The sequence below is a fragment of the Neofelis nebulosa genome, chromosome 9 (assembly GCF_028018385.1).
Source record: "Neofelis nebulosa isolate mNeoNeb1 chromosome 9, mNeoNeb1.pri, whole genome shotgun sequence".
NCBI lineage: Eukaryota > Metazoa > Chordata > Mammalia > Carnivora > Felidae > Neofelis > Neofelis nebulosa.
This window is the reverse complement of record NC_080790.1, coordinates 50,781,252-50,796,002: the sequence shown is the minus strand read 5'-3', so window position 1 is coordinate 50,796,002 and position 14,751 is coordinate 50,781,252. Positions and strand designations below refer to the sequence as shown.

Sequence of the window (14,751 nt, the reverse complement as noted above, 5' to 3'; positions counted from 1 at the left end):
TGTAAAACTGAAACTATATCCATTAAACCATAGCTCCTCATTCCCTTTTCTCCTCACCCGCTGGCAACCACTGTTCTAATTTCTGTCTCCATGAATTCGACTCCTTTAGGTATCTCATAGAAGTGTGATCATACAGTATTTGTTTGTGACTGGCTTACATCACTTAGCATTATATCCTCAAGCAAGGTTCATCCATGTTGTAGCATGTGTGAGTTTCTTTTTGAAGGCTGAATAATATTCCATTATATGGCTATACCACATTTTGTTTATCCATTTATCATCCATCAATGGACACTTGAGTTGCTTCCACCTTTTGGTTTTTATGAATAGTGCTGCTGTGAATATGAGTGTACAAATATCTCCTTGAGACCCTGCATTTTAATTTTTTTGGGTATAGACCCAGAAGTAGAATTGCTGGGTCATATGGTCATTCTATTTTTAAGTTTTTGTGGAACTGTCCTATTGTTTATCCACAGCAGCTACACCATTTTACATTCCCACCACCAGTGCATAAAGATCCTTGTTTTTCCACATCATCTCCAACCCTTGTTAGTTTTTTTTTTTTTGTTTTTTTTTGTTTCCTACAGGTGTAAAGTGATATCTCATTGCTTTTGATTTGCATTTCTCTGATGATTAATTATGTTCAGCATATTTTCATGTACTTGTTGGCCAGTTGTATATCTTCTTTGGAACCTTGTCTGTTCAAGATGTTTGCCCATTTTTGAAATGGCTTTTTTTCTTTTTGAGTTGGAAGAGTTCTTTATATATTCTAGATGTTAACCCCTTATCAGATACATGATTTGAAAATATTTTATTCCATTTTGTAGGTTGCTATCTTATTCTGTTGATTGTATACTTTGATGCACAAAAGTTTTAAATTTAATATACACTTTATGTTTTATATAATTTATATATTTTATGTAATTATATATTTATATTTTTATATATACAATCTATATACTTTTACTTGTGCTGCCTGTAGCTGTAAAGACCATTTTTTGGAGACCATTTTTATGTATGGAAGTGAAAAGACTATTATTTTCCCATGAATTTTCTTGGCCCCTTTGTTGAAGATCAGGTCACCATAAATATTAGTGTCTTTTTATGGACTATCAGTTCTTTTCCCTTGATCTCTATCCTGTGCCAGTACTACCCTGTTTTGCTTACTCTACCTGTATAGTAAGTTTGAAATCAGAAAATGAGTCCTCCTACTTTGCTCATCATTTTCAAGATTGGTTTGGCTACTAATGGAGTGTTCCGTAAAATTGTAATGTATGGATTGTTGGGAGGAAGGAATGAATATCTTTTGGTAAGTATAAATCTAATCATGCTCAGTTTTAAGAGGCTGGACCAAATTTGTGTTTCTCAGAAGCTTAGAAAAATTTATTTCCTAATGATATGTCAGGTGGTGTCAGGGTTATAAGAAGCCATGGAATAGAAATAGCATTTTTAAAGTGTTAGTTTTGTCCAGTGGTGTTTAATTAATTTATGGGCATTTAAAAAAATTGAACATTTTATTTTGAAATAATTGTTGATTCACATGTAATAGTAAGAAATAATACAAAAATAATGCTTTTACCCTTTACCCAGTTTCCACCAATGGTAACATCTTGCGTATCTGTAATAATACATCACAACCAGATACTTAGTCAAGATACTTAACATTTACATCACCACATGGGTCCCTTACATTGCCCTGTAATAGCTACATCCACTTCTCTCTTGCCCTCACCCCTTCCTTAACCCCTAGCAATCATTAATCTGGTTGCCATTTCTATAGTTTTGTCACTTCAACAGTGTTGTATAAATGAAATCACACAGTATGCAACCATTTAGTATTGGCTTTTTTCACTCAGCATAATTCTCTGGAGAATATCCAGGTTGTTGTGTTTATCAATAATCTGTTCCTTTTTATTAATGTGTAGTATTCCATGATATGGATGTACCACAGTTTGTTTAAATATTTACCTATTGAATGATATCTTGGTTGTTTTCCACTTGTTGGCTCTTACAAATAAAGCTACTGTAAACGTTCATGTGCAGGTTTTTAGTGAAAATAAGTCTTTGTTTCTGTGGAATATATGCCCAGAAGAGCTATTGCTGGGTCATATGGTAGTTATATAATATATGTTCAGTTTTTTGAGAAACTGCCAGACCATGTCCCAGGGTGGTTGTACTCCCAACAGTATGTGTGAATAGTATGTGATACCTTATTTGAGTATAGTTGACACAATGCTATATTAGTTAAAGGTGTACAACATAGTGATTTAACAAGTTTAAATGTTATGCTATGCTCATCACAAGTATAGCTACCATCTGTCACCATATGTTATTACAGTGTCATTGACTATATTCCATATGCTGTACCTTTTATTCTTGTGACTTAATTCATTCCATAACTGGAAGCTAGTATCTCCTACCCCTCTTCATTCCGGCAACTATGAGTTTGTTCTCTGTGTTTATATGTCTGACTGCTTTTTGTTTATTCATTAATTTGTTTATTTCTAGATTCCACATGTGAGTGAAACCATATGGTATTTATCTTTTTCAGCCTGACTTATTTCAGTTAGCATAATACCCTCTTTGTCTGTCCATGTTGTAAAGAATGGCATGATCTTGTCCATTTTTGTGGCTGCCTAATACGCGACTGTGGGTGTGTGTACACACACCACTTCTTCCTTATCCACTCGTCTATCAATGGATTTTTAGGTTGCTTCCATATCTGGGCTGTTGTAAATACTGCAGTAAACATAGGGGTGCCTATATCTTTTCAAATTAGTGTTTCTATATTCTTTGGGTAAAGATTCAGTAGTGGAGTTATGGATCATATGGTAATTCTTCATTTTTTAAGGAACCTCTATACTCTTTTCTACAGTGGCTGCACCAATTTGCGTTCCCACCAGTAGTTCCCTTTTCTCCACATCCTTGCCAACATTTGTTGTTTCTTGTGTTTTTGATTTTAGCCATTCTGACAGGTATCTAGTGATATCTCCGTATGGTTTAAATTTGCATTTTCCTGATGATTAATGATGGTGAGTATCTTTTCATGTGTTTGCTGGCCATTTGTATGTCTTCTTTGGAAAAAATGGCTATTTAAGTCCTCTGCCTATTTTTTAATTGTATTATTTGTTTTTTGTGTTGAATTGTATGTGTTCTTTATATTTTTTGGATATTAACCCCTTATCAGCTATGTCATTTGCAACTATCTTCTCCTATTCAGTAGGTGATTTTATTTGTTTTGTTGATGGTTTCCTTAGCTGTGTAAAATCTATATTTTGGTGTCATCTCAATAGTTTAATTTTGCTTTTATTTCCCTTGCCAGAGGAGATATATCTAGAAAAATGTTTCTATGGCCAGTGTCAAAGAAATTACTGCCTATGTTTTCTTCTAGGAATTTTATGGTTTAGGTCTAACAATTAGGTCTTTAATCCATTTTGAGTTTATCTTTGTGAATGGTATAAGAGTGTTTCAGTTTGATTTTTTTACCTGTGGCTGTCCAGTTTTTCCAACATCAGTTGTTGAAGCAATTGTCTTTTCTCCATTGGATACTCTGGCCTTCTTTGTTACAGATTAATTGACCTTGAAAGCACAGATTTATTTCTGTACTCTCTATTCTGTTCTATTTATCTGTGTGTGTCTTTTTTGTGCCAGTACCACACTGTTTTGATTAGCATAGCTTTGTACTATATCTTGAGATCTGGGATTGTGATACCTCCAGCTTTGTTCTTTTTCAAGATTGATTTGGCTATTTGGGGTCTTTTGTGGTTACATGCAAATTTTAGGATTGTTCTAGTTCTATGAAAAATGTTATTGGTATTTTGATAGGGATTGCATGAAATCTGTAAATTGCTTTGGGTAATATGGACATTTTAACAGTATTGGTACGTCTGATCTATGAATATGGAATACCTTTCCATTTGTGTCATCTTCACTTTCTTTCAGTGTTTTTATAGCTTTCAGAATTTGGGTCTTGGGTAAGCAGAGAAGTAGGGGGACTGGGATGTTCCTTCTCCCTCAAACACAACTGTATTGAGGTCAGAACACTTGGAACACCCAGGAACTCAATCTTGGGAGTGACAAAAATCTCCACAGGTGGAGGGAGACAGCTTGGTGGGACAGACGTGCATGTAGAATTGGGGGTGATAAAACAGCATAGGCATGGAGAGGAGGGAACACCTTCTGTGGAGAGACAAAAGGAAGAGAAAGACAGAGAGGCTGAGGATTGTGGTATTGTGTTCGTACAAGAGAAAAACCTCTCTGGACCATGGACTGGGGAAAGAGAAATATGGAGAGTGCCAGTTTCTACTTTGCAAACAGCCTTAGGAACTGAAGATTGGAGCTTTCAAAAGTGCACGAATTTCTCTGGACTGAAGCCGCTGCCTAGTGGGGAGGGAGGCAGCCCTAGGGCGTGGTAGTGATCTCAGGGGCACACTGGGAGAGAACAGTCCCCTTCCTTGAGTACTGTGTGAAGAGGGTTTATTGCCCCCACAGCAGGCACCAGCCAAAAGCCCTTTATCAGCAAGGCGGAGTGCCCCTACACCAGAACAGAATGCATGTGGTTCAGGGTCCCTTAAAACATCGGGTTTTGAATCCCAGCTGAGTGCCTAGGAGGCACGGGAGAACAGTGGAGGTGGGACCCACTTATACCAAACTGTGCCTCTCTGTGCCTGATAACTGCTTATCTACCTGACACAGACTGACACTGAATAAACCAGATGGCCTCTCCTCCTGACCAGCACAGCCACCGGTCCCAGGCACCAACAGACAACTCTCCTGTGGTTTTGTATGTTAGTCATTCTCTTTTTTTTCCCCTCTTCTTCTTTTTCTTTCTACCGTCTTCTTTTTTTTTCCTTTGGAAACAGTTTCTGATTTGATTTTATATATTTTTTTTTCTTTCTTTCTTTTTCTTTTCTTTCTTTCTTTCTTTCTTTCTTTCTTTCTTTCTTTCTTTCTTTCTTTCTTTCTTTCTTTCTTTCTTTCTCTGTTTAATCAAGCATTTTTTACTCTATTCTTTTTACACCTTTTCTGTATCTCCTGTATTTTCCTGTCTCTCTCTGGATTAAGCCTTATAGTTTCTTTGATTCTCTGCTTGTCTTTTTTTTTTTTTTTTTTTTTTTTTTTACCCTTTCATTTTTCTCTTTGTATGGGATCAGGTTCTTTGCCCTTTTCTTTTTTTCAAGGTTGCTTCAACAAACAAATCAAAACACACCTGATTGAAGGTCCAAACGATCCACTACTATGAGCAAGGAGGGGCTTTGTAGAGGACTGACCAGTGGGATAGAGCAGCCAGATATGCAGCAATAGAGGGCATTCAACATGCTCCAAAAACACATCCTGAAATGTCAGGGCCTTTTTAATATAGTAGTACTCACAGGTGCAGGACACGTAACAAAGTATTAAAGCACGTAAAAGACAGAAGCCTAGCCAAAATGATGAAATGGAAAAATTCTCCTCAAAAGAAATTTTGGGAAGAAATGACAGAATTGCTCCAAAAAGATATAAACACTATATCTGAATGAGAATTTAGAATAACAGTCATAAGACTAATAGCTGGGCTTGACAAAAGCATAGAAGAGAATCTATTGCTACTGAGATCAAAGACCTAAGACATAGTCGTGAGGAATTAAATGTTATAAATGAGATGCACAATAAACTAGATACAGCGACAGCAAGGATGGAAGAAGCAGAGGAGAGAATTGGTGAAATAGAAGATAAAATTATAGAAAATGATGAATCTGAAAAAAAGAGGGAAAGGAAATTACTAGATCACAAGGAGAATTAGAGACCTAAGTGATTCAATGAAACGAAATAATATTTGTATCATAGGAGTTCCAGAAAAAGAAGAGAGAAAGGGGCAGAAGATTTTATTTGAACAAATAATAGCTGAGAACTTAACTTCCCTGATCTGGCAAAGGAAATAGGCATCCAAGTCTAAGAGGCACAGAGAATTCCCTTCAAAATCAACAGAAACAGGTCAACACCATGACATATCATAGTGAAACTGGCAAAATACAAAGATAAAGAGAGAATTCTGAAAGCAGCTTCAGGACAAATAGGGTCCTTAACCTACAAGGGTAGTCACGTAAGGGTAGTAGCAGACCTGTCCACTGAAACTTGGCAGGCCAGAAGAGAGTGGTAGGAAATATTCAATGTGATGAATAGGAAAAATATGCAGTGAAGACTCTTTTATCCAGCAAGGCTGTCATTCGGAAAAGAAGGAGAGATAAAGGCTTTCCCAGACAGACAAAACCTAAAAGAGTTCATGACCACTAAACCAGCCCTGCAGGAGATCCTGAGAGGGACTCTGAGTGGAAAGCAGCAAAGACTGCAAAGGACCAGACTCATCACCACAAGTACAAAACCTACAGATAACACAATGACACTAAATTCATATCTTTCAATAATTACCCTGAATGTAAATGAACTAAATACCCCAACCAAAAGATGTAGGGTATCAGAATGGATAAAAAAAAAAAGATCCATCTCTATGCTGCCTACAAGAGACTCATTTTAGACTTGAGGACACCTGGGAATTGAAAGTGAGGGGGTGGAGAACCATCTATCATGCTAATAGATGTCAAAACCAGAGTAGCCATACTTATATCAGACAAACTAGATTTTGAACCAAAGACTGTAACAAGAGATGATGAAGGGCATTACATCATAATTAAGGGGTCTATCAAGAAGAGCTAACAATTATAAATGCTTATGTCCCCAGTGTGGGAGCATCCAAATATATAAATCAGTTAATCACAAACATAAATATATAGATAATACTGTGACTGCAGGAACTTTAATATTCCACTTATAGCAATGGACAGATCATCTAGGCAAAAAATCAGTAAGGAAACAGTGGCTCTGAATGACACATTGGGCCTGATGGATTTATCAGATATATTCAGAACTTTTCATCCAAAAGCAGCAGAATACACATTCTTCTCTATTGCACATGGAACATTCTCCAAAACAGATCACATGCTGAGTCACAAAACAGCCCTCAACAAATATAAAAGGATTGAGATCATACCATGCATATTTTCAGATCACAATGCTATGAAACTTGAAATCAACCGCAAGAAAAAATTTGGAAAGCCCCGAAATACATGGAGATTAAAGAACATCTTACTGAAGAATGAACTGGGTAACCAGGAAATTAAAGAAGAAATTTAAAAATATATGGAAATAAATGAAAATGAAAACACGACAGTCCAAATCCTTTTGGGGTGCAGCAAAGGCAGTCCTATTGGAAAATACATTGCAGTTCAGGCCTATCTCAAGAAGCAAGAAAGGTCCCAAATACACAACCTAACTTCACACCTAAAGGAACTAGAAAGGCAGCAACAAAGCCCGAAGCCGGCAGAAGAAGAGAAATAATAAGGATTAGAGCAGAAATAAACAATACAGAATCCAAAACGGTAGTAGAACAGATCAATGAGTCTAAGAGCTGGTTTTTTGAAAGAATAGAGAAAATTGATAAACCTCTAGCCAGACTTCTCAAAAAGAAAAGAGGACCCAAATAGATAAAATCATAAACGAAAGAGGAGAGATCACAGCAACACCAGAGAAATACAAATAATTATTAGAGACACTATGAAAAATTATATGCCAACAAACTGGGCAATTTGGAGGAAATGGACAAGTTCCTAGACAGTCACACATTACCAAAGTGGGAAGAAATAGAAAATTTGACTAGACCCATACTCAGTGAAGAAATTGAATTGGTTATCAAAAATCTCCCAACAAATAAGAGTCTTGGACCAGATGGCTTCCCAGGGGAATTCCAACAGACATTTAAAGCAGAGTTAATACCTATTCTTCTCAAGCTATTCCAAAAATTAGAAATGGAAGGGAAGCTTCTGGACTCATTCTATGAAGCCAGCATTACCTTGATTCCCAAACCAAAGACCCCACTAAAAAGGTGAATTACAGGCCAATATCCCTGGTGAACGTGCATGTAAAAATTCTCAAAAGATACTAGCAAATCAAATTCAACAGTATATTAAAATTATTCACCATCAAGTGGGATTCATTCCTGGGCTGCAAGGCTGGGTTCAGTATTCACAAATCAATCAATGTGATACATCACATTAATAGAAGAAAGGATAAGAACCATATGATCTTGTCAATAGATGCAGAAAAGGCATTTGACAAAATATAGCATCCTTTCTTAATAAAAACCCTCAAGAAAGTTGCATATAAGGAACATATATGAAAGGCCCACAGCTAATATCCTCAGTGGGAAAAAACTGATAGTTTTCCCTGTGAGATCAACAACACAACAGGATGTCCACTTTCAACCACTGTTGTTCAACGCAGTGTTGGAAGTCCTAGCCAATTAGACAACAAACAAAAGGCATCCAAATTGGCGAAGAAGAAGTGAAACTTTCACTCTTTGCCGGTTACATGATATTCTACATGAAAACCTGAAAGACTCCACCAAAAAACTGCTAAAGCTGATACATAAATTCAGCAAAGTCACAGGTTATAAAATCAATGTACAGAAATTGGTTGCATTTCTGTACGCCAATAATGAAGCAACAGAAAGAGGTATCAAAGAATCGATCCCATTTGCAATTGTACCAAGAACCATAAGATACCTAGGAATAAACCTAACTAAAGAGGTAAGAGATCTGTACACTGAAAAGTATACAAAGGTTATGAAAGAAATTGAAGAAGCCACAAAGAAATGGAAAAACATTCCATGCTTATGGATTAGAAGAACAAATATTGTTGAATTGTCTATACTATCCAAAGCAATCTACGTGTTCAGTGCAATCCCAATCAAAATAGTACCAGCATTCTTCACAGAGCTAGAACAAACAATTCTAAAATTTGTATGGAACCAGAAAAGACCCTGCATAGCCAAAGTAATGTTGAAAAAGCAAAGCAAAACTGGAGGCATCACAGCCCCAGACTTTAGCCTATATTACAAAGTTGTAATCAAGACAGTATGCTTTGGGCACAAAAACAGACACATAGACCAATGCAATAGAATAGAAAACCCAGAAATGGACCTATAAGTGTATGGCCAACTAATCTTCCAACAAAGCAGGAAAGAGTATCCGGTGGAAAAAAAGACAGTCTCTTTAGCAAATGATGTTGGGAGAACTGGACAGTAGTAACATGCAGAAGAATGAAACTGGACCATTTTATTACAGGATACATAAAAATAAACTCAAAATGGACGAAAGACTTAAATGTGAGACAGGAAACCATCAAGATCCTACAGAAGAAAACAGGCAGCAACCTCTTTGGTCGCAGCAACTTCTTACTTGACATGTCTCCGAAGGCAAGGGAAAGAAAAACAAAAATGAACTATTGGGACTCTGTCAAGATGAAAAGCTTCTGCACAGGGAAGGAAACAGTCAGCAAAACTAAAAGGCAACCTGTGGAATGGGAGAAGATACTTGCAAATGACATTGGATAAAGGTTTAGTATCAGAAATCTATAAAGAACTTACAAACACGACACCTGAAAAACTATCCAGTAATGAAAAGGGCAGAACACATGAATAGACACGTTTCCAAAGATATCAGATAGCAAACAGACACATGAAAAGATGCTCAACATCACTCATCATCAGGGAAATAGAAATCAAAACCACACTGAGATACCACCTCACACCAGTCAAGAGTGGCTAAAATTAACAACTCAAGAAACCACAGATGTTGGCAAGGATGTAGGGAAAGGGAAGCACTTTTGCACTGTTAGTGGGAATGGAAACTGGTGCTGCCACTCTGGAAGACAGTTTGGAGGTTCTTCAAAAAATTACGAATAGAATTATCCTATGACCCAGCAGAGTATGCAGGAGTGCTGATTCAAAAGGGCATGCACACCAATGTTTACAGCAGCGCTATCAGCAATATTCAAATTATGGAAAGAGCCCAAATGTCCATCAACTAATGAATGGATTAAGATGATCTGGCGTGTACACACACACACACACACACACACACACACACACACACACACATACACACAATGGAATACTACTCAGTGATGAAAAAGAATGAAATCTTACCATTTGCAACAACATGGATGGAAGTGGGGGGTATCATGTTAAACAAAATAAGTCAGTCAGAAAGATACACGATTTCACTCCTGTAGAATTTGAGAAACTTAACAGATGATCATAGAGGAAGGGAAGGAAAAATAAGATACAAGCAGAGAGGGAGGCAAACCATAAAAGACTCTTAAATACAGAGAACAAACTGAGGGTTGATGGGGGTGGAGAAAATGGGTGATGGCCATTGAGGAGGGTACTTATTGGGATGAGCACTGGGTGTTCTATGTAAGTGATAAATCACGGGACTCTACTCTTGAAGTCCTGACAATAAAAAAAAATAAAGAATTCAGGTCTTAATTACACCTCCTTGGTTAAGTTTAATCCTAGGAATTTTATTAATTTTTGTACAATTATAAATAGGATTGTTTTCTTAATATCTCTTTCTGCTACTTCATTATTAGCATGTAGAAATGGAACAGATTTCTGTATATTAATTCTGTGTCCTGTGACTTTACAGAATTCATTTTTCAGTTCTAGTAGTTGTTTTGTGGAGTCTTTAGGATATTATGTCATCTGCAAATAGTGGAGGTTTTACTTTTTCCTTATCAGTTAGAAGCCTTTTATATCCTTTTCTTGTATGATTTACTGTGGCTAGGACTTATGTACTAGGTTGCACTGGTGAGAGTGGATATCCTTATCTTGTTCCTGAACTTAGGGGAGAAGCTCTGTTTTTCACCATTGAGTATGATGGTATAGCTGTGGCTTTTTTTTTTTTTTGAGGTATGTTCTCTCTAAACCTGCCTTTTTAAGAGTTTTTATCATGAATGGATGTTGTACTTTTATCAATTTTTTGTGTGTGAATTTATTGAGATGCTCATACTGGTTTTATTCTTTCTCTTGTTAATATGGTGGTACTAAACAATGAACGGGTCAACCAAGAAGTCAAAGAAGAAATAAAAAAAATACATGGAGACAAATGAAAGTGAAAACACAGTGGACCAAAACCTTTGGGATATAGCAAAAACAGTTCTCAGAGGGAAGATTATAGCAATATAGGCATACTTCCAGAAGCAAGAAAAATCTCAAATAACCTAACCTTACACCTAAAGATCTAGAAAAAGAACAAAGTCCAGAGCCAGAGGAAGGAAGGAAGTAACAATTAGAGTAGGAGTAAATGTGGGGTGCCTGGGTGGCTCAGTCGGTTAAGCATCCGACTTTGGCTCAGGTCATGATCTCACGGTTCATGAGTTCGAGCCTCGCATCAGGTTGTGTGCTGACAGCTCAGAGCACGGAGTACAGAGCCTGGAGTACAGAGCCTGGAGCACAGAGCCTGGAGCCTGCTTCTTATTCTGCATCTGCTCTTCTTTCTGCCCCTCCCCCACCGGTGCTCTGTCTCTCCCGCTCTCTCTCAAAGATAAATGAACATTAAAAAAAATAAAAAACAAAAAAAAGGGGGTAAAAAAACAGAAGTGATCAGTGAAACCAGGAGCTGTCAAAAAATTAACAAAATTGATAAACCTTTAGTGAGACTTATCAAGAAAAGAAGAGAGAGAGGACTCAAATAAAATTAGAAATGAAGGAGGGAAAATAACAACCAACACCGCAGAAATACAAAGGATTACAAGAATATTATTAAAAACTATATGCCAACAAATGGGACAACGTGGAAGAAATGGATAAATTCCTTAGAAACATATCCCCTTTCAAAACTGAATCAGGAAAAAGAAGAAAATTTGAACAGACCAATTAGTAGTAATGAAATTGAATCAGTAATAAACTCTCAACAAACAAAAGCCCAGGACCAGATGGCTTCACAGGTAGAATTCTACCAAACATTTAAACATTTAAAGAAGAGTTAATAATCTATTCTCAAATTGTTCCAAAAAAATAGAAGTGGAAGGCAACTTCCAGATTCATTCTACGATGCCAGCATTACTTTGATACCAAATCATTTAAAGACATTATGAAAAAAGAATACTGTAGGCCAGTATCTCTGATTAACATAGATGCAAAAATCTTCAACAAAATATTAGCAACCTGAATCTAACAATACATTTAAAAGTCACCATGATCAAGTGGGATTTATTCCTGGGATATGAGGCTGGCTCCATATTTGCAAATCAATCAATGTGATTCATCACATTAACATGCAAAAGGATAAAAACCATTTGATCATCTCAGTAGATGTAAAAGAATCATAATTTTAATTTGCATTTTCTTAATGTTAATGGTGTTGGACCTGTTATTGTGCCCCTGTTTTCCCATCTCTTTTCTATTCATTGAAAAGTTTGGTTTTTGCCTATTTTTCTAATTGAGTTGTCTGTTTTGTTTTTGTTTTTTAGTAAGCTGTTGAGAGTTGAGATGTCTTTATACATTTTAGATACAGGTCTGTCATTGGTTATGAGATTTGCAAAATTTTCTTCCAGCCTAAAGATGGGAGAGAGAGGGGCATGTCATTGCTGGAATGGGAAAGTACAGTCTCCCTGTGTGGTCTCCACAGGGACTGATACCACAGGAAGTGGTAACTCATTACCAGATATTAGGGTAAAAATAATTCCTGGGCTCCTGCTTGGTCATCTCTGTACCTTGGGGTGACTTGTAATTGCTTAGCAAGAGTAGAGGTTTAGGCTCCTCATTTGGCTTTTGCTGGTGTCACAGAGGCAGTCTTTTTTCTGTGGTGATTGGCTGGAATAGAGCAGTTATGGCCTAAAAGTTTTCTGTCTTGCTAGACTTCACCTTTACTGTTCCCCCCCCCCCCCCCAATGTTTATTCACTTTTTGAGAGACAGAGACAGAGTGTGAGCAGAGCAGGAGTAGAGAGAGAGGGAGACACAGAATCTGAAGCAGTCTCCAGGTTCTAAGCTGTCAGCACAGAGTCCGACGCAGGGCCTGAACTCAAACCGGGAGATCATGACCTGAGCCGAAGTCAGATGCTTAACCGACCGAGCCACCCAGGCGCCCCCCTTTACTGTTTTTTTTTTTTTAAGCTAATGAGAGTGGGTTTTTATTAGAGCCTTTTTCTATGCCCTTTGCTCCTATGTTGCTGGCTTCTTCCGCTCCCAAATCTGGAATATATGATGTAAAAAGTAAATCCAGGGATTGCATTACCATGTCATTCCTTAGGTCCCAAGATCCCTGTCTTCTCTACATCTTTCAGATTATTCCTTTTTTTTTTTTTTAATGTTTGTTTATTTTTGAGAGAGAGAGTGTGTGGAACAGAGCACAAGCAGGAGAGAGGCAGAGAGAGAGGGAGACACAGAATCCGAAGTAGGCTCCAAGCTCTGAGCTGTCAGCACAGAGCCTGATGCCGGGCTCAAACCCATGAACCACGAGATCATGGGCCAAAGTCAGACGCTTAATCAACTAAGCCACCCAGGCACCCCTGTATCTTTCAGGTTATTCTTAAGTTTGTTTTATATATAATGTCTAGGACTTTTAGTTATGCTTATCAAATGGAATAGGGAAAAGTACAACTACTCCATTACATCAGAAGTGGCAGCAGAGGTGCCTGGGCGCTCAGTCAGTTGTGTCCTACTCTTCCATTTCAGCTCATGTCATGATCTCATGGTTCATGAGATTGAGTCCCACGTCGGGCTCTCTGCTGACAGCATGGAGCTTGCTTGTGATTTTTCTCTCTGCCCCTCCCTGGTCTCTTTCCCTTTCTCTCAAAATAAACATTTAAAAAAATGGCAGCATAATTTAAAGTATTTTAATTTGAAATCAAATGTGGCTGTTATCATCAAATAGGATTCTAAGTAATGATTTTATAGGTAAAGCACAGAAATCTCAAATTTTATATTTATGGTAGCTTTAGATTCTGATCGTGTAGCCTAGGAAGAAGTACTAGTTCTTTTCTGTTTCTTAGGAATATTCCTTTCCTTATTCTTTTTGGTAAAAAGCATCTGTAGTGAAGAGACCCAAATATACAATGGTCAAATAAGATAGAATTGTATTTTTCCTTTATATGATAGTCTAGGGCAGGAAAGGGAGCTCTGCTCTTTGAAGTTATCCAAAGACCCAGACTGGCTTGGCAGCTGAGCCATTTTTACACATGGCTTCTGATTGTTTTAGATACTATCATTTTTAGGTGGCAAGAGTAAATGGTGATGGTAGTGATGGTGGTAGTAAGGGAACATGGAGGTCAAGAATTTGCTTTTCTTTTTTATTTTATTTTTTAATTTTATTTTTAAGAGAGAGAGAGAGAGAGAGCAAGCAGGGGAGGGGCAGAAAGAGAGGGAGACACAGAATCCAAAGCAGTCTCCAAAGCTGTCAGCACAGAGCCCAATGCTAGGCTCATATTCACGGACCACAAGCTCATGCCCTGAGCCGAGGTCAGATGCTTAACTGACTGAGCTACCCAGGAGCCCCAAGAATTTGGTTTTCTAAAAACAGGAAGCAGAAGTTATACTTAACTACTTTTGCTCATATCCTATTGGCCTAAACCTAGTCATATGGTCTCACCTAGCTACAAAGGAAAGTGGAAAGGTCTCTAGTTTTGTGGCCATGTGACCAGCACATGGTTAGGGTAAGGGACTTCTGTTACTAAAAGAAAAATGGTGAGAATACTGGGGGACAATTGAGGGTTTTATATTTGTTACTTTAGTGAAACATTTTTTAGAAGAAATTAACTGTGTCATCCTAATTATCATGAGCTATTTTATTCTATAGTTAACTGTCTTTTTTTGTTGTATTCTTGTTTTATTGTAAAGATCAACAGGACCTTTGTGGTCCGTCTTAGCCTGGATA

General features: G+C 37.4%; 1 protein-coding gene across 6 annotated transcripts in view; it reads left to right on the top strand.

Moving 5' to 3' along the window:
- The window catches only part of ALMS1 (ALMS1 centrosome and basal body associated protein), a 228,863-nt gene that overhangs the window by 89,800 nt on the left and 124,312 nt on the right, over positions 1-14,751 (top strand). The gene's annotated exons all lie outside the window — the stretch shown is intronic.